We start from the raw sequence: 22,362 nt of genomic DNA on the forward strand, positions 1-22,362 counted from the left end.
TAAATGTGACACTGATTACATAACGGATGTATTATATGACCTCCAAAATCATACATTTAGGGTTTTTTTCCCCTCCTGTGATACAACACTTTATTAATAGGGTTATGTAAAGAGAGCTCCTCTGATCTTTAAACAGCTAAAACATGTGAGTCAACCGAAGATTGCTTTCAGAAATAGACCCAACTGGGATGTTCATTCTAAAATTTCTGAGGAAAGAGTATAAGACAAGCTGCTGAGACTTAGTTGTTTCTTTGCTCCCCAGAGTGCCAACATCCAGGAAATGGGGTAGTGATATGGTTTGGGTATTTGTCCCTTCCTAATCTCATGTTGAAATGTGATCCCCAGTGTTGGAAGTGGGACTGGTGGGAGGTGTCTGGGTCATGGGGGGAAATCCCTCATGACTGGCTTGGTGCCCTCCTCACAGTGATGAGTGAGTTCTCACTCTCAGTTCATGTGAGGGGTGGTTGTGTAAAGTAGCCCAGCATCGCTTCCTCTCTTGAGCTTCCTCTCTAGCCATGTGACACACCTGTTCCCCCTTAGCCTTCCACTATAATTGGAAGCTTCCCAAGGCCTCACTAGAAGCTGAGCAGATGCTGTGCCCTGCTTGTACAGCGCACAAAACCATGAGCCAAATAAACCTCTTTTCTTTATAAATTACCCGGTCTCAGGTATTCCTTTATAACAAGCAAAATGGACTAACATAGGTAGCAAATCAAGAATCATTCAACCATCATACATTTACCATCACAGTGATTAGGCACCTGAACTTCAAACCAGTGAAGACAGATGCTAATAGTCTGTAATAGTCCTCTATTCAAGGAGTTTTATGTAAGGCAACTAGACACAGATATGCAAATAAGTGCATTTTCCCCCTGTGTTTTGCACATATCCACCCAACACAATTCCAGAAGTGAAAGTCATAGATGAGTCCTTTTTAACCTCCCACATTCTACACCCAAACTCATATCCAATTCAATGATGCAAACTAAAATGATTTTTTAATTTCATTAAAAAAACTCATCTACTAAAAAATACGCTGATATTTCTTTGATTTTCTCATCACAAACATATCATTAATCATCACTAAGTACTTGATATTTCTCTTAATCCATTCACTTTTGCTATCATTCCTTAACTTGAGCTACTACCATCATCTCTAACCAAATTTAAGGCCGTGGCATCTGAACCTGTCCTCATTTGTATGCCATTGCATCCTATCCCTGGCCAGGTGATCACTGATTCTCTACAATGCAACTGAATAATTAATATCTAACCGTATGTGCAAAATTACAAATCTTAAGTACACAGAGCAATAAATTTTTACCAAATAAACACATTCTGTAGGTTTGTCAATCATGTTAAAGTCCTCTATACTCACACTGATTGTTTTGTCCATTGCATCATTTGAGGTTTACTAAAATCCCCAAGTGTGCTACAGACTTATCTGTTTCTTCTTTTGTACTGTTAGATGTTACTTAATAGAGTTTTGAGGTGGTGTTATTACATGCATTAGAAATGAGGAAAATACAGGTCTTCTTGTTATACTGACTTTTGTCATTATGTAATGTCCCTCTGTCTTTAGTAATATTTGTAATCAAATTGCATTTTGTATGATATTAGCATAGTTAGTTTCAATTAATTAATTTTTAAGGTACATCTTATTTTATTCTATTATTTCAAACTTACCATCTCCTTTATTTATGATATGTCTCTGGGAAGCAGAATACAAGGCTTTCTTTGAGGGGTATGTGTCCTATTTTAATTTTATTTTTATCTATCCTGACATTATTGTATTTTAGTTGAGTATTCAGTCCAATAAGACTCAATACAATTACTAACATATTTGGCTTAAATTTAAAGTCTTAATAGTTTTCCATTTGTACTATTTTTCTCCTTTTTCTTTTTTCTCCTTACTTGCCTATTATTGGGTTGATAAAGTATATACTTTCTTTTTTTATTATTATTATATTTTCCCATCTGTTGGCTTTTTAGGTATGCATTGCTTTTAAACTTTTAGTGTTCACCCCAGAGCTTACATGTTATATTGTTCTTTTTGTTTTAATGAGTCACTTTAACAAATTTAAAAGAGCAGAAATCATACAAAGTATGTTCTAAGACAACAAAATATGAAAATTAAAAACAATAACATTAAGATAATTGGAAAATCCACCAAACATTTGGAAATTAAACTAAAGACTTCTAAATAACACATAATCTAAGGAAATCTAAAGATATATTTAAAACACTATTATGAACTTAATAAAAATTAAAATAAAACATTAGAGTACATGGGAGGCAACAAAAGCAGTGCTCAGAGAGAAATTTGAACATTTCTATTTAAAGATGATCTAAAATATAAAACCTTAGCTTCCACCTTAGAAAATTAAAGGAAAAAAGAACATATGAAGCCCAATGCAAGCAAAAAGATAAATCTTATTAAAGGTTTGCACACAAAATATTTAAAAAACTCTAAAAACTGAACAATACAGAACAATCCAATTAAAAATGGGCAAAAATTTTGTAAAGGCCCGTCACGCAAGAATACAGATGATGACTAAGAAGGAGAAAAGATGTGCAACATTGTTTGTCATTCTGAAAATGCAAATTAAAAACAAGATACCACGCAGACTTATGAGAAAGTTTAAAATCCTTCAAATCTGATGTTGTTGAGAAATATGCAGAGCAACAGGAGCTCTCATTTATTATTTATAGGAATTCCAAGTGATGCACTAACTTTGCAAGACATTTTGGCAGTTTCTTACAAAGCTAAATGTAATCTTATGCAATCAGGCCATTGCATTCTAGGTATCTACTCAAGTTATTTTAAAACTAATGCCCACAAAAATACTGGCACGTGAGTATTTATAGAAGCTTTATTCATAATAAAGCTGGAAGCAACTGAGATGCTCTTCAAGAGATGAATAAATAAACAAATTGTGGTGTTCCATAATAGAATATCATTCAGCATTGAAAAGAAATAAGCTATTAAGCCATGCAAAAACATGAGTTATATATGCTACATGAAACAAACCACTCTGAAAAGACTAGGTACTGTATTATTTCATTTATTTGAAATTCTGGAAAAGGTGAACAGATCAGTGACTCCTAGGGTTTATGGAAGAGGGTGTTTGAATAGGCAAGGCACAGATAATTTTTTTTATCATGGTGATACTATTCTGTATGATACTATAATGGTGAATGCATGTCATTGTGCATTTTTCAATTCCCATATAATTTACAGCACAAGAGCAAATCTTAATATATGTAAAATTTAAAAAAGTTAAGAGGTAATGGGATCCTAGAATGAAATGCAAAATGTGATAAAAGGATCTAACTGTATTACAAATATATGAAACAACCTCAATAAAAGAAATGGGGGAAAGTGTGCTGACCTAAGTGACTTTGCAAATAAATGGAGCCTGTAAGATTAAAGGTACAAGGAAATGTACTGAGGCATTGTATTGTACTGTAGCTGATAAACTTGTTTTCTCTGGGGTTAACAATTCTAAAACCACTACACATGTATAGTGGATTTGAATGATTATGTGATGGTTGGGTGTGGTGGTAGCCAGGTCTCTCACTTCTGGAGTGAGAGGTTACTGACTGGCAAGGGAGAAAACGTCAGTGTGAACTCATCTCTACTTTGATATAAACACAGATTTACACATAACTAATATTTACAGGTAAGTTTACACACACAGGCAGCATACGTATATATATGGTACTTTCTCTCTATATGTATCTCCTTGCTTTGTCACATGAGTAGCGCTGGTATCTAGGACTCCAACCTTTGTTTCTAACAGCATTCAGCCATTAAAGGAGCCACAGCTACTTGTTGAAATAACTGATTCTAATACTGCATCAGGAAATACATAAAATGAATCTGTAGTATTTTGAGGTTCCAGAAAGTAAGAAAGTACAGAACACACACACACACACACACTTAACTGTGGTACGCCAATGAGCATAGGGGCCAACTGAGCTTCCACATGGCCAAAGCTGAAACTATTTGAACAAAAATAAATAACACAATATCAGATTATTACCCATAGTATAAAATATACGTATTGGGTTGAAACCCAATATATAAAATACATGCCTGTGTGTGTGTGTGTGTGTGTGTGTGTGTGTGTATGCATTTGTATAATTAATTAGTTAATTAATGAAGAAGACCAGATGTATCTGTCAAGTAGAATTCAATGTATTTAGATACTCTGCCCTCAAAGTGGTGGACCCTAAGTCCCTCTTCATTAAGTATGGGCTGCACATAGTTATTTGATTAGAATGTATACAGCATGGAAAGGGGAACTTTATAGTGATTTTACAGTCAGAAACCAAAAAAACTCTCCCTTAAGCCAGGTAATCAAGGTCTACATGAACAGTGGCAATTCATTTTGTTTGTTCCCTGACATGATGTAATTAGAATGACCCTTTACCTCTGTGATTATTCTCCCTGAGACCCATAGCCCCTGTCTGACTGTGTGAAACATAGACAAATGCCAATGAAGGGATAGTCTAGAAAATATTTCACCTGTACTCAAGACTGTTCAAAGTCATTAGAAACAAGGAAAGCCTGAAAAACTAAGGAGCCTGAGGAGTACCCTAAAGAAACATGTTGACTAAGTTTAAGACAATATTTTGTATGGAATCCTGGATTAGAAAATAATATTAGGGGGGCTGGGTGCAGTGGCTCACGCCTGCAATCCCAGCACTTTGGGAGGCCGAGGTGGGCGGATCACGAGGTCAGCAGATCGAGACCATCCTGGCTAACATGGTGAAACCCCATCTCTACTAAAAATACAAAAATTAGCCGGGTGTGGTGGTAAGCGCCTGTAATACCAGCTACCCGGGAGGCTAAGGCTGAAGAATTGCTTGAACCCAGCAGGCAGAGGTTGCAGTGAGCTGAGATTTCACCACTGCACTCCAGCCTGGGCAACAGAGCAAGACAAAAAAAAAAAAAAAACTTACCTGCACATTGCGCACATGTACCATAAAACCTAAAGTATAATAATAATAATAATAATAATAATAATAAAAGAAAAAAAAAGAAAAGAAAAGAATATTAGGGGAAAACTTAGAAAATCTGAATAAAACATGAGCTATAGTTAGTAGTAATGTATTAATATTCATTAATTTGTGACAAATTAATCATAACAATATATTATGCTAATAATAGGGTAAACTGTGTGTGGGCTGTATGGTACTTTCTATACTATATTAAAAACTTTTTGATAAATCAAACTATTCTAAAATAATGTTTATGAAAACAAAATAAATTCCAGTCAATAGAAATAAGCACCTTAAAATAGAGTAGATAATATAAAGTGGCTTCATGTTGAGATGAGGAATGAGCTGTATGCTTCTTAGTGAAAATAATTTTACATGTTAAAGTATTTATATTATGGGAATAACTGATATGTGTTGTGTGTTTAGATAACTGAATTTATGATATACTCTGGAGTTTTCTTTTTCTTCTATTAATTTTTTGTATGTACACTATACCAATAAAATCAAGAGGTTCTTTTTTAACATTTCCAAAGTAAAATAAAATGCTGAAGAATTGTCTTTCATATGTTGTCAATGGGCAATATGGCATTCTGCCTTTTGTTTTGGAGGAAAGGAATACATAAGAAAGAAGTGTCCACCAGTGTAAGACTCTGCTCTAATTTCAGTTCTGTATTTATTGTCTTGAAATAAGTTAATGCAAATATGCAAATAAAAACACAGCAATGAATTCAAAGGCATCACTAAAACCAATGATAAAAAAGAAATATAAATGATATTCTAAGACATTAGATTAAATGGAATCATTAATAATATTTAATTAAAATTAGAGAAGGTAAAATAAAGATGGAGGTGGGTTGGGGTTAGGGGTCGGGAAGAGAAACAAAGTATAAATGCAATGAATAGGAAACAGTTATAAAGATATTAGATATTAATACAAAATGCTAATATCACTTTAAATGTGAATGGTCTAAATCGACCAATTAAAAGACAGAGAATGTCAGAGAGGTTAAGTAAGACCCAACTCTATGTTGTCTATTAAAATAAAGAACTAAGGAAGTAGAGAATGTCTCAAAAGAGGAAAGCACCCAAAAGACAAAATCCAAGGTGGCAAAGAAGAAAATGACTGAAAAAAAAAATACCTTGGATTTAGCTATTAAGAATTCACATGTGATCTCTGTATTAATCATGTTTATAGAATCTTAAGAGGAGAAGTTGAGTTGTACTAGATTGAGGGGATTGAGGAGTATAAGACTACTAAGTGGAGTCAGTGAATACATTCTTCTTTGGAATTCTTTGAGGGAAAAATGAAAGATCAGACAGCAGTTTGAAGAGGAGTCCTGGTGAAAAAGTTTCTTCCATTTATTTTGACTCCTTCCTTCCTTCTTTCCTTCCTTCCTTCCTTCCTTCCTCTCTCTCTTTCCCTCCCTCCCTCTCTCTCTCTCTCTTTCCTTTTTCTTTCTTCTTTCTTTCTTTCTTTCTTTCTTTCTTTCTTTCTTTCTTTCTTTCCTTCTTTCTCTCTCTCTCTCTTTCCTTTCTTCCTTCCTTCCTTCCTTCTTTCTTTTTTGAAATGGAGTCTCACTCTGTTGCCTAAGCTGGAGTGCAATGGTGCGATCTCGGCTCACTGCAACCTCTGCCTCCCAGGCTCAAGTGATTCTCCTGCCTCAGCCTCCCGAGAAGCTGGTATTACAGGTGCCTGCCACCACACCCAGCTAATTTTTGTATTTTTAGTCTCAAACTCCTGACCTCAGGTGATCCACCCACCTCAACCTTCCAAAGTGCTGGGATTACAGGCGTGAGCCATTGCACCCGGCCTATTTTGAACTTTCTAGTGTGGGAAATGATGCATGTATGTCATGTATGTGGAAGAAATCAGTATTATGTAAGATTCAGAACTCAAGATGTACAATGACAGATGAAATAAGGTGATGACATAAGGAAGGTTCTGAGAGTACATAGATATATTTACGCAAGTTATATAAGAAAACTGAGGGGATTCATTTCTTGACATGTAATTTTCTCAACAAATTATGAGATGTATACATGTTCTCACTTGTAAGTGAGAGCTAAGCTATGCGTACACAAAAGCAAATAGAGTGGTATAATGGACACTTGAGACTCAGAAGTGGAGAGGCTGGAAGGGGGTGAAGAGTGAAAAACTACCTATTGGATAGTAAATGTACACTATTTGGGTGGTGAGTGCACTAACAGCCCACACTCCACTACTATATCATTCATCCATGTAACAAAAAGCATTGTCCCCTAAAATTATTGAAATTAATTTTGTAAGTGCATGATGTCTCATTAGATTTCAGAAGAAGAAGAAGCTTGAAATGGAAGTGTGGGTCTGTTGTAATAAAACAGAATATATACTTTGAAGTAGCTGTCATGTCTCAGTGTTTATGGGAGCTAAAAAAGTTGAACTCATAGAAGTAGTGAGTAGCATGGTGACTACCAGAAGCTGGGGTGAAGATGGTGGGCGGGGAAAGAGGAAATGTTGGTTAAAAGGTTCAAAGTTTCAGTTAGACAGGAGGAATCATCTCTTGCACAGCAGAGTAATTATAGGTAATGGTGTATAATTTCTAAATGCTAAAACAGTGGATTTTAAATGTTCTTGCCACAAATAAATAAGTATGTGATGTGATGGATATGTTAATTAGCCTTATTTGATCATTCCACACTGTATACATGTACCAAAACATCACGTTGTATCCCATAAATAGTTGCAATTAGTATTTGTCAATTAAAAATGAAAAAAGAAGACAATGGTAATTGTGCTCAATGGTTTCATACTCTAGAGGGGATTGGAATGTAAGACAGTATAGAAACCAACATTGTATAACGCAGAATGTTTAAAAATAATACATCATATTAAAACCAGCTGAGACTTTTGGAGTAAAAGATTATGACGGCTGTTTACAAAGACCAGAGCAGGGAGTTCCAGGTAGTTTCTGTCTAAGTAAGCTTTAACCACTTAAAAACCGGAATGTAAAAAGGGGTCTTTCTGCAGGCTTTTTATTGAATACATTCTAGATCCTCGAGTTTTAAAGTCCAAGGGTTATTTCCTGAATTCTTGCTCTAAATTGCAGCATTCCTTTCTTAGTGTTTATTTTACATTCAGATGACAGCCACATTTGCCAGAATCAAGACACTTCTATGACTTTAATTCAATTACAGCATATAGATACATAATATGTTCTTGTATATTGCGAACAAACATATTTTTCCATCCTTGATGAATCTTTTGATCCACTTTTGTAGCCTTGCTGCTTTCTGATTGAAAAGTCAAATTTTAACATGTTTAAAATGTGTTTCTAGGATGTGTTAATCATATGATGGCATGGTGATTAATTGAGAGATGTCCATGTCATAACAAGTTTTTCCAATCTTCAGTTATTCTTTTAGTGATTAATGAGTATATGAAGAGAGGACTTGCTAAAGGTAAAGCTTGGATCGTTAAGGTGACATTTTGTTAAGGTTAAAGCAAATTATATAATCCTCTGAAGGAGCGCTTCTGGTTTTCCCAGCTCTGGCCAGGACAGCCTATCTGTGCAGGAGGCATCGCTGGCACCCCGTGGGGACTGAGGACCAAGGGGGAGCTGCTCCCCCATATACGGTTCGTACTTCTGCTCTGTGAAGAGAGACAACTGTGCCCTGTCACCTTCACTGAATTGTGAGGTGTGTCCTGATGCTGTGCATGACACCTTGGGTTTGCAGAACTGTTCGTTCTCTCCCTGGATTTAAAATGAGTTCAAATTATAAGACCTTCATTTTATTGGTAATATATTAAAATTGTGGGGAAAGAACTAGTTTTAAAACTTTCTATTAAGCCTAAAGTAGTGGCAAATTTCATAATTAGATTGCACAATACTGGATAGCTTAAAATTTCAAAATTGCCAATTTGTTACTTGTCTGTATTTGATGTATACTGTAAAATACAAAATGCACTTTATGTTTTCCATCATGCAACAGTGAAACACTAGAGATTCATTCAATCATATAACGGGTATTTATTGAATGTCCGTAATATGTCAGGCAACTTGGATTGCTAAGATAAATAAGATGTTTAAGTAGTGTCATTGAGTGTTACAGATATGATGACAGAAGTATGTGCTGTATATATTAATGCTTCTAAAGCAAAGTGTGGGCAGGCAGATTACTTTATAAAAAGAAATAAAAATAATCTCGATTAGAAGGAAAGAAGTAAAACTAGCTCTATTTGCACTTGAAATTCTCTTTCACATATAAGATCCTAAAGCAACAAGAAAGAAGCCGTTAGAATGAAGAGCTGGTAAGTTTAGCAAGGGTTTGGTATACTCAGTCAATATATAAAAATCAATCTGCCTTTATGCACTAGCAATGAAACAATCCAAAATTTAAATGAAAACAATTCCATTTACAGCAATAGCATAAAAAATGAAATGCTTAAGAACACATTTAGCAAAAGAAGTGCAAGACTTCTACACTGGAAACTAAAAAACATCATTATGTGTGAAGTGGAGGGAAGAAAGGAGGCTAGAGGATAACTTAAGAATTAAGGGCATCTTTAGTTTGGGTTGACAATGTTGAGGATGCTTATGACTGAAAGGGTGTTATTAATTCTTCAGTGATTTCAGGTGTAATTTCTTAATTTGAAATATGGAAACAATGTTTCTGCGTGACATAAACATACAAATGAATTAAAGTGAAAATTCTAAGGTTCCCATTATTGCTATACTTATGTTTATGAGAGTATTTTAAGATTTTATCAAGTTCCCAAAGTACTCGAAAAAGAAAAAAAAATCATGGTGGATATTATACAGCTTAAACATTCCAGTTTGCCCAGTCTTGATAAAAATCACTTTAAAAAAACAGAAAAAAAATTGAATTTTTTAGGTTTGATTTGGTTGTTGTCATTTCAAAATCTAGGTTCCCAATCAGCTTTCTGATTGCTAGCTGATAAAGGTAATTAAAAATAGATCCATACAGCACATTAGAGCATTACTGCTTATGAAAGGATTCCAAATAAAGTGTTCAAATACAGGGGTTATCTTAGTCTAGAGATATTAATATTTTATAATATCAAGCTCCATGGTACATATAATTCACTTTATAAGCTATTAAAAAGTTATAACACTTTATATGTTTTATAAATGATTTTCCCCAAGCCCAGATCACTTACAGTAATAAATACATAAATACACACGCACATATATATATATAGATACACACACACACACACACACACACACACACATAATAAAAAGCTATCTGATTTTCCCTAGGATTAATACTTTCTGAAGAGCCAAATTTCTCAAAAGGCACAAGAATTTACCACTTTAAGCTCAGAAACCTAAAAATAAAATTAGCAAACAAATCACCATACTTTATTTCATGGAAAATTTTTCAAAAATGTATTTCATATTATTCTGACTTCTTAAACCAAAGAAAGGTTTAAAATATTTTGTCATTATAAAAATATGAATTATTATGTTTTGATTTTAAACATTGAAAAACTTCAAATATTATTAGAATTAAGTGACAAAAAGTCCACATAGGACCAGACTAAGCTCTTGTAGCCCTTTTTTATAAAGTATATGATTTCGATTTTTCCTATTTTTTCATACTTTTTTATTTCTCAGTCATTTCTAAGAGGTAAGCTGGATGTAGGGGTGAGGGGCGAGTGTATGCACTGTATAGCTAGCAGGCATTGCAAAAGCCTGGCATAACTTCTGGACAATGAGAGTGTCCTGCGTTTGCGATGCGCTGTGTAAGTAGAGTGGATGCCTATCACGGCCCTTCCCATGGCCTGGGCATCAGAACTGCTTCAGGGTCCAAGGAGGGGCCCTAGGTCACCAGCTATTGTGTGTGGAGGATTGTCCTCAAAAACACTTTTTTCTCCCTTTTAAATAAAATTGATATTTTAGAATTGTTACCATATAGGGAGACACAACTATACCAAATAGTTATCATCCGCTTTTTGACTATGTGAGCATTGAATAAGTATAAAAGCACTTCAGAATAAAAGCAAATGTAAAACAGCCTGGGGAATACCTTAAACTTGGAATGAAAACCCAGCAGCTGTTTGAAGGCATATCAATATGGAAGAGAACTTGAAATAAAATTGTTCTCAACAAATAGCACAGAGTTTTAGGCACAATTGACTCAAATGTATTTGAATGAACTTGGAGATCAAATGCTGTATCAAGGGGTAACTCTAAGATAATCAACAGAAGTTTTAAAAGACGGAGATTTTGGTTCAATAAAAGAAGAAAATTCTAATGATGAAAGTTGTCATTGTAATAGACCCCTCGGGTGCTGGGCACTGTTCTAATGGTCTTGCAGCATTAATTTGATCTCAATGCCCATGGGCAAGACCTCAGTACATGTCTATATCAAAGCAGTAGCTAGAGGAAGAAGAAGGCGAAATAGGGTAGGGAGAGAACGGGCAGAGGAACAAGAGAAACATCTGCAGGAATGGCGACACTGAGTCACAGAGAGGTTAAAGCAATCACATGGGTGGAAAGTCATAGGGTCAGGGTTTGAACCTAGGAAGGCTGAATCCAAAGCCCACAATCTCAACCTATAAGCTACGATGCCAGTCAACTATGAGTTTACACCGAATGTTCTAAAACATACTCTCACGTTGTAAACCCAGGTATGGGAAATATTTACCAAAACTGGCCCAATTTTCAAAAATAAACAAGTTTTTTCTCCTGCAGTTTACAGTTCACAGGACGTGGCCTCCTTTATGTATATAGCCCAGGAGGTGCACTGGGGTTAGGATCAGCATGCCCTGGGCAGTTCCCTGTGATCACCGTGCTGCCTTGCTTTCTGGCAGCCTGCTTCTGGCTCTGCTTTGGGTTTGTAATCAGGAGGGGCTACATTAAACCACATAAAAAATAAAGCCTACAGCTGTTATGCTCATGGGTGATGACTGGTAATAAGACCTAGAAAACCCTCTAGCAAGGCTGCCTTCCATATAGTGGGAAATAATTTTTTTATATAAAGCACTTAGCCTAAAGGGTCTCTGTGTGTGTGTTTCACATCCATTTGTTCATGCACACATTATTTCTTTTGCTTTCCAAATAAGGACATTTGCATACGTGACCCCCTTTTTCTTGGAAGGCTCTTCTTCAACATTTCTCCTTTCCTTTAGTTTTCTTCTTAAGGGGCACCTAGAGTGAGAGGCCTTCCCTTGTTTGTTTCTTTATTGAGTTGATTTTTTTTTTTCAGGCTTCTGTTTGCTTGTTTTCATCTCTCTCCCCATAAGAATGAAAGTTCCAGGAGGCCAGGGTCCACTCTGTCTTGTTTCTGTTCTATCTCCAGCACCTGACGCACAGTCTGGTACACTGTACAGCCGGGGTCCCCAGGCCCCAGGCAGTGGACGGGTGCCAGTTTGTAGCCTTGTTAAGAAAGGAGCCACACGGCAGGAGGTACTGCCTGAGCTCCACCTCCTGTCAGATCAGTGGGGGCATTAGATTCTCCTAGGAGTGCAAACCCTGTTGTGAACTGTGCATGTGAGGAATGTAGGCTGAGCACTCCTTATGAGAATCGAACTAATGCCTGATGATCTGAGGTGGAACAGTTTCATCCAGGAACCAACCCCCGCCACATCGGTCAAAAAACTGTCTTCCATGCAACTAGTCCCTGGAGCCAAAAAGGTTGGGGACTGCTGCTGCAGAGGATAAATACATGCTTGTAAATGGATTTAAAAAGTTTATTGGATACTACTACACATCAATTGGCAAAGAAAGAGATTAAAAGGATGGGTCCTTCTCTATGAAAACTTACAGTGTAATTCTAAGTGAAGTTACAATGCCATATGACAGTAATGTGTGATATGTACCGGGAACAAAATGGACAATGTTTGACAAACATTATATTTATCTGGGGGAGTCAGAGAAAATAACTTGAGTGATGCCCCACTTTGGAGGATGCTTCTTTGAGCAATCTCTGAGGCATTTTCTATGGCCAAAATGTAGAGCATTGATAGAGAGAAATCATTTCTGCCTGTCCGGCAGACACAAGTGGCTTTGTCTTACTGCATGCCCATGCATCCATGGATCTATTAACAGCTTCTGAGGTGTAGCCAGAGACATAATAACACACAACCCGACAAACAAAAACACATGACAGGGGTTCTATGTATAAATTTATATTCACCAGATTTGCAGAAAGAAAAACTGAGAATTCTCTGCAATCAATATAAAGCCCAGGGCCAAAGACCTGACCATGTTGATGCACATAACTTTGGAAAACAGAGGAGGTGTGATAGACTCTTCTAAGAGTTTTAGTAAGCCCCAAATAGGATAAGGCAAGAATGAGTACCTCACTGCATACTTTTAGTAGGTCACAGCATGCAGATAGTGATACATTTAACTAAGTAACTATATGTAGTTCATACTATGGGCTTAATCATTTTAGAAGAATCTTATCTTAAAATTCTCTGCAATTTGAGCTATGAAGTGCAGGTTGGGTGGTGCAGCTGGATGAGCTGCTCCCTACAAATGGGCTTGGAAAGGTCAGTGCCTACCTGGTGGGAAATCATATTTTTCCTGATTATTTGAGACAGTCAGGGTGGGGGCCAGTTGGGCTGTAGAAGGTTGTCTCCCTTCAATGTCTGTGAAAGTGCTTCTAAGGAGAGTGAGAAGCCTTTGGCATGTAGCAAAATCTCTACATTGGAGAGAACATAGAGTCATTGGAAATTAAAAGCCACTTCTAGAACACTGGGAATAAGCAAAAGAGAACTGCTGAGTTGCAGATTTTTGTTTTTAAGTTGAGAATATCTGGAAATTTTTGAGGTAAGCTAAACACTCTCTGGCCTTCTGACCTCCATCTTCCCACAGCAGCCAATCAGACCTCAGAGTGCCCTGTGAGCTTCTGTAAGCTCCTAAGAAACCACCTAGGAGCTGACCACTTCCTCACCCAAATAAGCCTGCTTGCTCTTTCCATCTTCCTGGATACTTAGCCTATTTTGCTTATAAACAAATAGAGAATACGATGATACAATGATTCTGATTCCACAAGCCACATGTAAAGCATTCTAATCTCAAATCGTATACTTGTTAACACTGCATGTCCCAGCATTGTGCTAAGGTGTATTTACAAATTCGCTGATCTGTATCAGCCCTGGAAGATGAAATGAATGAAATGAAGCGAGAAGGGAAGTTTAGAGAAAAAAGAATAAAAAGAAACGAGCAAAGCCTCCAAGAAATGTGGGACTATGTGAAAAGACCAAATCTACGTCTGATTGGTGTACCTGAAAGTGACGGGGAGAATGGAAACAAGTTGGAAAACACTCTGCAGGATATTATCCAGGAGAACTTCCCCAATCTAGCAAGGCAGGCCAACATTCAGATTCAGGAAATACAGAGAACGCCACAAAGATACTCCTCGAGAAGAGCAACTCCAAGACACAGATTCACCAAAGTTGAAATGAAGGAAAAAATGTTAAGGGCAGCCAGAGAGAAAGGTCGGGTTACCATCAAAGGGAAGCCCATCAGACTAACAGCGGATCTCTCAGCAGAAACCCTACAAGCCAGAAGAGAGTGGGGGCCAATATTCAACATTCTTAAAGAAAAGAATTTTCAACCCAGAATTTCATATCCTGCCAAACTAAGCTTCATAAGTGAAGGAGAAATAAAATACTTTACAGACAAGCAAATGCTGAGAGATTTTGTCACCACCAGGCCTGCCCTAAAAGAGCTCCTGAAGGAAGCGCTAAACATGGAAAGGCACAACCGGTACCAGCCACTGCAAAATCATACCGAAATGTAAAGAACATCGAGACTAGGAAGAGACTGCATCAACTAACGAGCAAAATATCCAGCTAACATCATAATGACAGGATCAAATTCACACATAACAATATTAACTTTAAATGTAAATGGACTAAATGCTCCAATTAAAAGACACAGACTGGCAAACTGGATAAAGACTCAAGACCCATCAGTGTGCTGTATTCAGGAAACCCATCTCATGTGCAGAGACACACATAGGCTCAAAATAAAAGGATGGAGGAAGATCTACCAAGCAAATGGAAAACAAAAAAAGGCAGGGGTTGCAATCCTAGTCTCTGATAAAACAGACTTTAAACCAACAAAGATCAAAAGAGAAAAAGAAGGCCATTACATAATGGTAAAGGGATTAATTCAACAAGAAGAGCTAACTATCCTAAATATATATGCACCCAATACAGGAGCACCCAGATTCATAAAGCAAGTCCTGAGTGACCTACAAAGAGACTTAGACTCCCACACATTAATAATGGGAGACTTTAACACCCCACTGTCAACATTAGACAGATCAACGAGACAGAAAGTCAACAAGGATACCCAGGAATTGAACTCAGCTCTGCACCAAGCGGACCTAATAGACATCTACAGAACTCTCCACCCCAAATCAACAGAATATACATTTTTTTCAGCACCACACCACACCTATTCCAAAATTGACCATATACTTGGAAGTAAAGCTCTCCTCAATAAATGTAAAAGAACAGAAATTGTAACAAACTGTCTCTCAGATCACAGTGCAATCAAGCTAGAACTCAGGATTAAGAATCTCACTCAAAACCGCTCAACTACGTGGAAACTGAACAACCTGCTCCTGAATGACTACTGGGTACATAACGAAATGAAGGCAGAAATAAAGATGTTCTTTGAAACCAACGAGAACCAAGACACAACATACCAGAATCTCTGGGATGCATTCAAAGCAGTGTGTAGAGGGAAATTTATAGCACTAAATGCCCACAAGAGAAAGCAGGAAAGATCCAAAATTGACACCCTAACATCACAATTAAAAGAACTAGAAAAGCAAGAGCAAACACATTCAAAAGCTAGCAGAAGGCAAGAAATAACTAAAATCAGAGCAGAACTGAAGGAAATAGAGACACAAAAAACCCTTCAAAAAATAAATGAATCCAGGAGCTGGTTTTTTGAAAGGATCAACAAAATTGATAGACCGCTAGCAAGATTAATAAAGAAAAAAAGAGAGAAGAATCAAATAGAAGCAATAAAAAATGATAAAGGGGATATCACCACCGATCCCACAGAAATACAAACTACCATCAGAGAATATTACAAACACCTCTATGCAAATAAACTAGAAAATCTAGAAGAAATGGATAAATTCCTCGACACATACACCCTCCCAAGACTAAACCAGGAAGAAGTTGAATCTCTGAATAGACCAATAACAGGAGCTGAAATTGTGGCAATAATCAATAGCTTACCAACCAAAAAAAGTCCAGGTCCAGATGGATTCACAGCCGAATTCTACCAGAGGTACAAGGAGGAGCTGGTACCATTCCTTCTGAAACTATTCCAATCAATAGAAAAAGAGGGAATCCTCCCTAACTCATTTTATGAGGCCAGCATCATCCTGATACCAAAGCCTGGCAGAGACACAACCAAAAAAGAGAATTTTAGACCAATATCCTTGATGAACATTGATGCAAAAATCCTCAATAAAATACTGGCAAACAGAATCCAGCAGCACATCAAAAAGCTTATCCACCATGATCAAGTGGGCTTCATCCCTGGGATGCAAGGCTGGTTCAATATACGCAAATCAATAAATGTAATCCAGCATATAAACAGAACCAAAGACAAAAACCACATGATTATCTCAATAGATGCAGAAAAGGCCTTTGACAAAATTCAACAACCCTTCATGCTAAAAACTCTCAATAAATTAGGAATTGATGGGACGTATCTCAAAATAATAAGAGCTATTTATGACAAACCCACAGCCAATATCATACTGAATGGGCAAAAACTGGAAGCATTCCCTTTGAAAACTGGCACAAGACAGGGATGCCCTCTCTCACCACTTCTATTCAACATAGTGTTGGAAGTTCTGGCCAGGGCAATTAGGCAGGAGAAGGAAATCAAGGGTATTCAATTAGGAAAAGAGGAAGTCAAATTGTCCCTGTTTGCAGATGACATGATAGTATATCTAGAAAACCCCATTGTCTCAGCCCAAAATCTCCTTAAGCTGATAAGCAACTTCAGCAAAGTCTCAGGATACAAAATCAATGTGCAAAAATCACAAGCATTCTTATACATCAATAACAGACAAACAGAGAGCCAAATCATGAGTGAACTCCCATTCACAATTGCTTCAAAGAGAATAAAATACCTAGGAATCCAACTTACAAGGGATGTGAAAGACCTCTTCAAGGAGAACTACAAACCACTGCTCAAGGAAATAAAAGAGGATACAAACAAATGGAAGAACATTCCATGCTCATGGGTAGGAAGAATCAATATCATGAAAATGGCCATCCTTCCCAAGGTAATTTACAGATTCAATGCTATCCCCATCAAGCTACCAATGACTTTCTTCACAGAATTGGAAAAAACTACTTTAAAGTTCATATGGAACCAAAAAAGAGCCCGCATCGCCAAGTCAATCCTAAGCCAAAAGAACAAAGCTGGAGGCATCACACTACCTGACTTCAAACTATACTACAAGGCTACAGTAACCAAAACAGCATGGTACTGGTACCAAAACAGAGATATAGATCAATGGAACAGAACAGAGCCGTCAGAAATAATGCCACATATCTACAAGTATCTGATCTTTGACAAACCTGACAAAAACAAGAAATGGGGAAAGGATTCCCTATTTAATAAATGGTGCTGGGAAAACTGGCTAGCCATATGTAGAAAGCTGAAACTGGATCCCTTCCTTACACCTTATACAAAAATCAATTCAAGATGGATTAAAGACTTAAATGTTAGACCTAAAACCATAAAAACCCTAGAAGAAAACCTAGGCATTACCATTCAGGACATAGGCATGGGCAAGGACTTCATGTCTAAAACACCAAAAGCAATGGCAACAAAAGCCAAAATTGACAAATGGGATCTAATTAAACTCAAGAGCTTCTGCACAGCAAAAGAAACTACCATCAGAGTGAACAGGCAACCTACAAAATGGGAGAAAATTTTCGCAACCTACTCATCTGACAAAGGGCTAATATCCAGAATCTACAATGAACTCCAACAAATTTACAAGAAAAAAACAAACAACCCCATCAAAAAGTGGGCGAAGGACATGAACAGACACTTCTCAAAAGAAGACATTTATGCAGCCAAAAAACACATGAAAAAATGCTCACCGTCACTGGCCATCAGAGAAATGCAAATCAAAACCACAATGAGATACCATCTCACACCAGTTAGAATGGCAATCATTAAAAAGTCAGGAAACAACAGGTGCTGGAGAGGATGTGGAGAAATAGGAACACTTTTACACTGTTGGTGGGACTGTAAACTAGTTCAACCCTTGTGGAAGTCAGTGTGGCGATTCCTCAGGGATCTAGAACTAGAAATTCCATTCGACCCAGCCATCCCATTACTGGGTATATACCCAAAGGACTATAAATCATGCTGCTATAAAGACACATGCACACGTATGTTTATTGCTGCATTATTCACAATAGCAAAGACTTGGAACCAACCCAAATGTCCAACAATGATAGACTGGATTAAGAAAATGTGGCACATATACACCATGGAATACTATGCAGCCATAAAAAATGATGAGTTCACGTCCTTTGTAGGGACATGGATGAAATTGGAAATCATCATTCTCAGTAAACTATCGCAAGAACAAAAAACCAAACACCGCATATTCTCACTCATAGGTGGGAATTGAACAATGAGAACACATGGACACAGGAAGGGGAACATCACACTCTGGGGACTGTTGTGGGGTGGGGGGAGGGGGGAGGGATAGCATTGGGAGATATACCTAATGCTAGATGAAAAGTTGGTGGGTGCAGCGCACCAGCATGGCACATGTATACATATGTAACTTACCTGCACATTGCGCACATGTACCATAAAACCTAAAGTATAATAACAATAATAATAATAATAACAATAATAATAATAATAATAAAAAAAAAACAAATTCGCTGATCTGGAGGGAATTAAATACACTGAAGTGGGATCTAAGTGCTAATAATATAACTCAGGAGAAGATTTATACTTCACCAAGGAAACAACTGGAGCCCAGTGCTGGGTAGGCCCTATGTCACTGTCTAAGATGCAAACAGCAACTGAGCATAAGGAGGGGCTCCGGTTCATGAGCTTCCCTCTCAGGGCTCTGTCCAGGCACTAACCACGAGCAAGATGTGGATCATCCTCCCCTGGGTTTCACACCAGCCTGTGCTGGCCCCACCCCATTTTTCATTCTTTATTCTCTTTACTCCCTACATTTATTCCATGATAAACAGAGACGATTTATTGTTCAATATGTTTGCTTGTGTGATCCTATTGTGAAACTTTTGCCATTGTATGTTTGTTGTGTTTTATGCATGACATTTCATGCCTTCAAGTGCCCTATGACATAAACAGAAAGCATACATTCGATTTTTTAGAATAGAAAACAGGCTCAGATGGCTCCTCTGGGTTCTGCCCAGTCCACACAGCTGGTAAATAACCAAGATGGGTTAGGACCCAGAGCTTCTCATGTCCATCCCAGCCATCCACATGGACCTGCTTCCTACCCTCAACTTGAGTAATTATCTATTTTCTTTAAGACATAAATCAGTTTTCAAAGGGAATGCTTCCAGATTTTGCTCATTGAGTATGGTATTGGCTGAGGGTTTGTAATAAATAGCTCTTATTATTTTGAGATACGTCCCATCAATACCTAATTTATTGAGAGTTTTTAGCAAGAAGGGCTGTTGAATTTTCTCGAAGGCCTTTTCTGCATCTGTTGAGATAATCATGTGGTTTTTGTCTTTGGTTCTGTTTATATGTTGGATTACATTTATTGATTTGCATATGTTGAACCACTCTTGCATCCCAAGGATAAAGCCCACTTGATCATGGTGGATAAGCTTTTTGTTGTGCTGCTGGATTTGGTTTGCCAGTATTTTACTGAGGATTTTTGCATTGATATTCATCATGGATATTGATCTAAAATTCTCTTTTTTTGTTGTATCTCTGCCAGGCTTTGGTATCAGGATGATGCTGGCCTCATAAAATGAGTTAGGGAGGATTCCCTCTTTTTCTGTTGATTGGAATAGTTTCAGAAGCAATGGTACCAGCTCCTCTTTGAACCTCTGGCAGAATTCTGCTGTGAATCCATCTGGTCCCGGACATTTTTTGGTTGGTAGACTGTTAATGATTGCCTCAATTTCAGAGCCTGTTATTGGTCTATTCAGAGATTCAACTTCTTCCTGGTTTAGTCTTGGGATGGTGTGTATGTCCAGGAATTTATCCATTGGATGCTCTCTCTCACCACTCCTATTCAACATAGTGTTGGAAGTTCTGGCAGGGGCAATCAGGCAGGAGAAAGAAATAAAGGGTATTCAATTAGGAAAAGAGGAAGTCAAATTGTCCCTGTTTGCAGATGACATGATTGTATATTTAGAAAACCCCATAGTCTCAGCCCAAAATCTCCTTAAGCTCATAAGCAACTTCAGCAAAGTCTCAGGATACAAAATCAATGTGCAAAAATCACAAGCATTCCTATACACCAATAATAGACAAACAGAGAACCAAATCATGAGTGAACTCCCATTCACAATTGCTTCAAAGAGAATAAAATACCTAGGAATCCAGCTTACAAGGGATGTGAAGGACCTCCACAAGGAGAATTACAAACCACTGCTCAACGAAATAAAAGAGGACACAAACAAATGGAAGAACATTCCTTGTTCACGGATAGGAAGAATCAATATCGTGAAAATGGTCATACTGCCCAAGGTAATTTATAGATTCAATGGCATCTCCATTAAGCTACAAATGACTTTCTTCACAGAATTGGAAAAAAACTACTTTAAAGTTCATATACAACAAAAAAAGAGCTCACATTGCCAAGACAATCCTAAGCCAAAAGAACAAAGCTGGAAGCATCATGCTACCTGACTTCAAACTATACTACAAGGCTACAGTAACCAAAACAGCATGGTACTGGTACCAAAATAGAGATATAGACCAGCAGAACAGAACAGAGCCCTCAGAAATAATACCACACATCTACAACCATCTGATCTTTGACAAAACTGACAAAAACAAGCAATGGGGAAAGGATTCCCTATTTAATAAATGGTGCTGGGAAAACTGGCTACCCATATGTAGAAAGCTGAAGCTGGATTCCTTCCTTACACCTTATGCAAAAATTAATTCAAGATGGATTAAAGGCTTAAATGTCAGACCTAAAACCATAAAAACCCTAGAAGAAAACCTAGGCAATACCATTCAGGACATAGACATGGGCAAGGACTTCATGTCTAAAACACCAGAGGCAACAACAACAAAAGCAAAAATTGAGAAATGGGATCTAATTAAAAGAAAGAGCTTCTGCACAGCAAAAGAAACTAACATCAGAGTGAACAGGCGACCTACAGAATGGGAGAAAATTTTTGCCATCTACCCATTTGACAAAGGGCTAATATCCAGAATCTACAAAGAACTTAAACAAATTTACAAGAAAAAATCAAACAACCCCATCACAAAGTGGGCAAAGGATATGAACAGACATTTCTCAAAAGAAGACATTTATGTAGACAACAGACACATGAAAAAATGCTCATCATTCACTGGCCATCAGAGAAATGCAAATCAAAACCACAATGAGATACCATCTCACACCAGTTAGAATGGCAATCATTAAAAAGTCAGGAAACAACAGGTGCTGGAGAGGATGTGGAGAAATAGGAACACTTTTACACTGTTGGTGGGACTGTAAACTAGTTCAACCCTTGTGGAAGTCAGTGTGGCGATTCCTCAGGGATCTAGAACTAGAAATTCCATTCGACCCAGCCATCCCATTACTGGGTATATACCCAAAGGACTATAAATCATGCTGCTATAAAGACACATGCACACGTATGTTTATTGTGGCACTATTCACAATAGTAAAGACTTGGAACCAACTCAAATGTCCACCAGTGATAGACTGGATTAAGAAAATGTGGCATATATACACCATGGAATACTATGCAGCCATAAAAAATGATGAGTTCATGTCCTTTGCAGGGACATGGATGAAGCTGGAAACCATCATTCTGAGTAAACTATCATAAGGACAGAAAACCAACACTGCATGTTCTCACTCATAGGTGGGAATTGAACAATGAGAACACTTGGACACAGGGTGGGGAACACCACACACTGGGGCCTGTCGTGGGGTGGGGGGAGGGGGGAAGGATAGCATTAGGAGATATACCTAATGTAAATGACTAGTTAATGGGTGCAGCATACCAACATGGCACATGTATACATATGTAACAAACCTGCACGTTGTGCACATGTACCCTAGAACTTAAAGTATAATTAAAAAAATAAAAAAGACATAAATCAAATCCCAGCTCCTCTATGAAGGCTTTTCTGTGGCTTCTGACTGTGG

The 22,362-nt window shown here is 37.5% G+C and overlaps 1 long non-coding RNA gene across 1 annotated transcript in view; it reads left to right on the forward strand.

Moving 5' to 3' along the window:
• LOC134761853 (uncharacterized) overlaps window positions 1-22,362 on the forward strand; it is a 63,759-nt gene that overhangs the window by 15,312 nt on the left and 26,085 nt on the right. The window contains exon 3 of the long non-coding RNA XR_010141010.1: window positions 8,532-8,682. This is a non-coding gene — a long non-coding RNA (uncharacterized LOC134761853). The remainder of the gene's footprint in view (window positions 1-8,531; window positions 8,683-22,362) is intronic.

This window comes from Pongo abelii, chromosome 7 (assembly GCF_028885655.2).
Source record: "Pongo abelii isolate AG06213 chromosome 7, NHGRI_mPonAbe1-v2.0_pri, whole genome shotgun sequence".
Lineage (NCBI taxonomy): Eukaryota > Metazoa > Chordata > Mammalia > Primates > Hominidae > Pongo > Pongo abelii.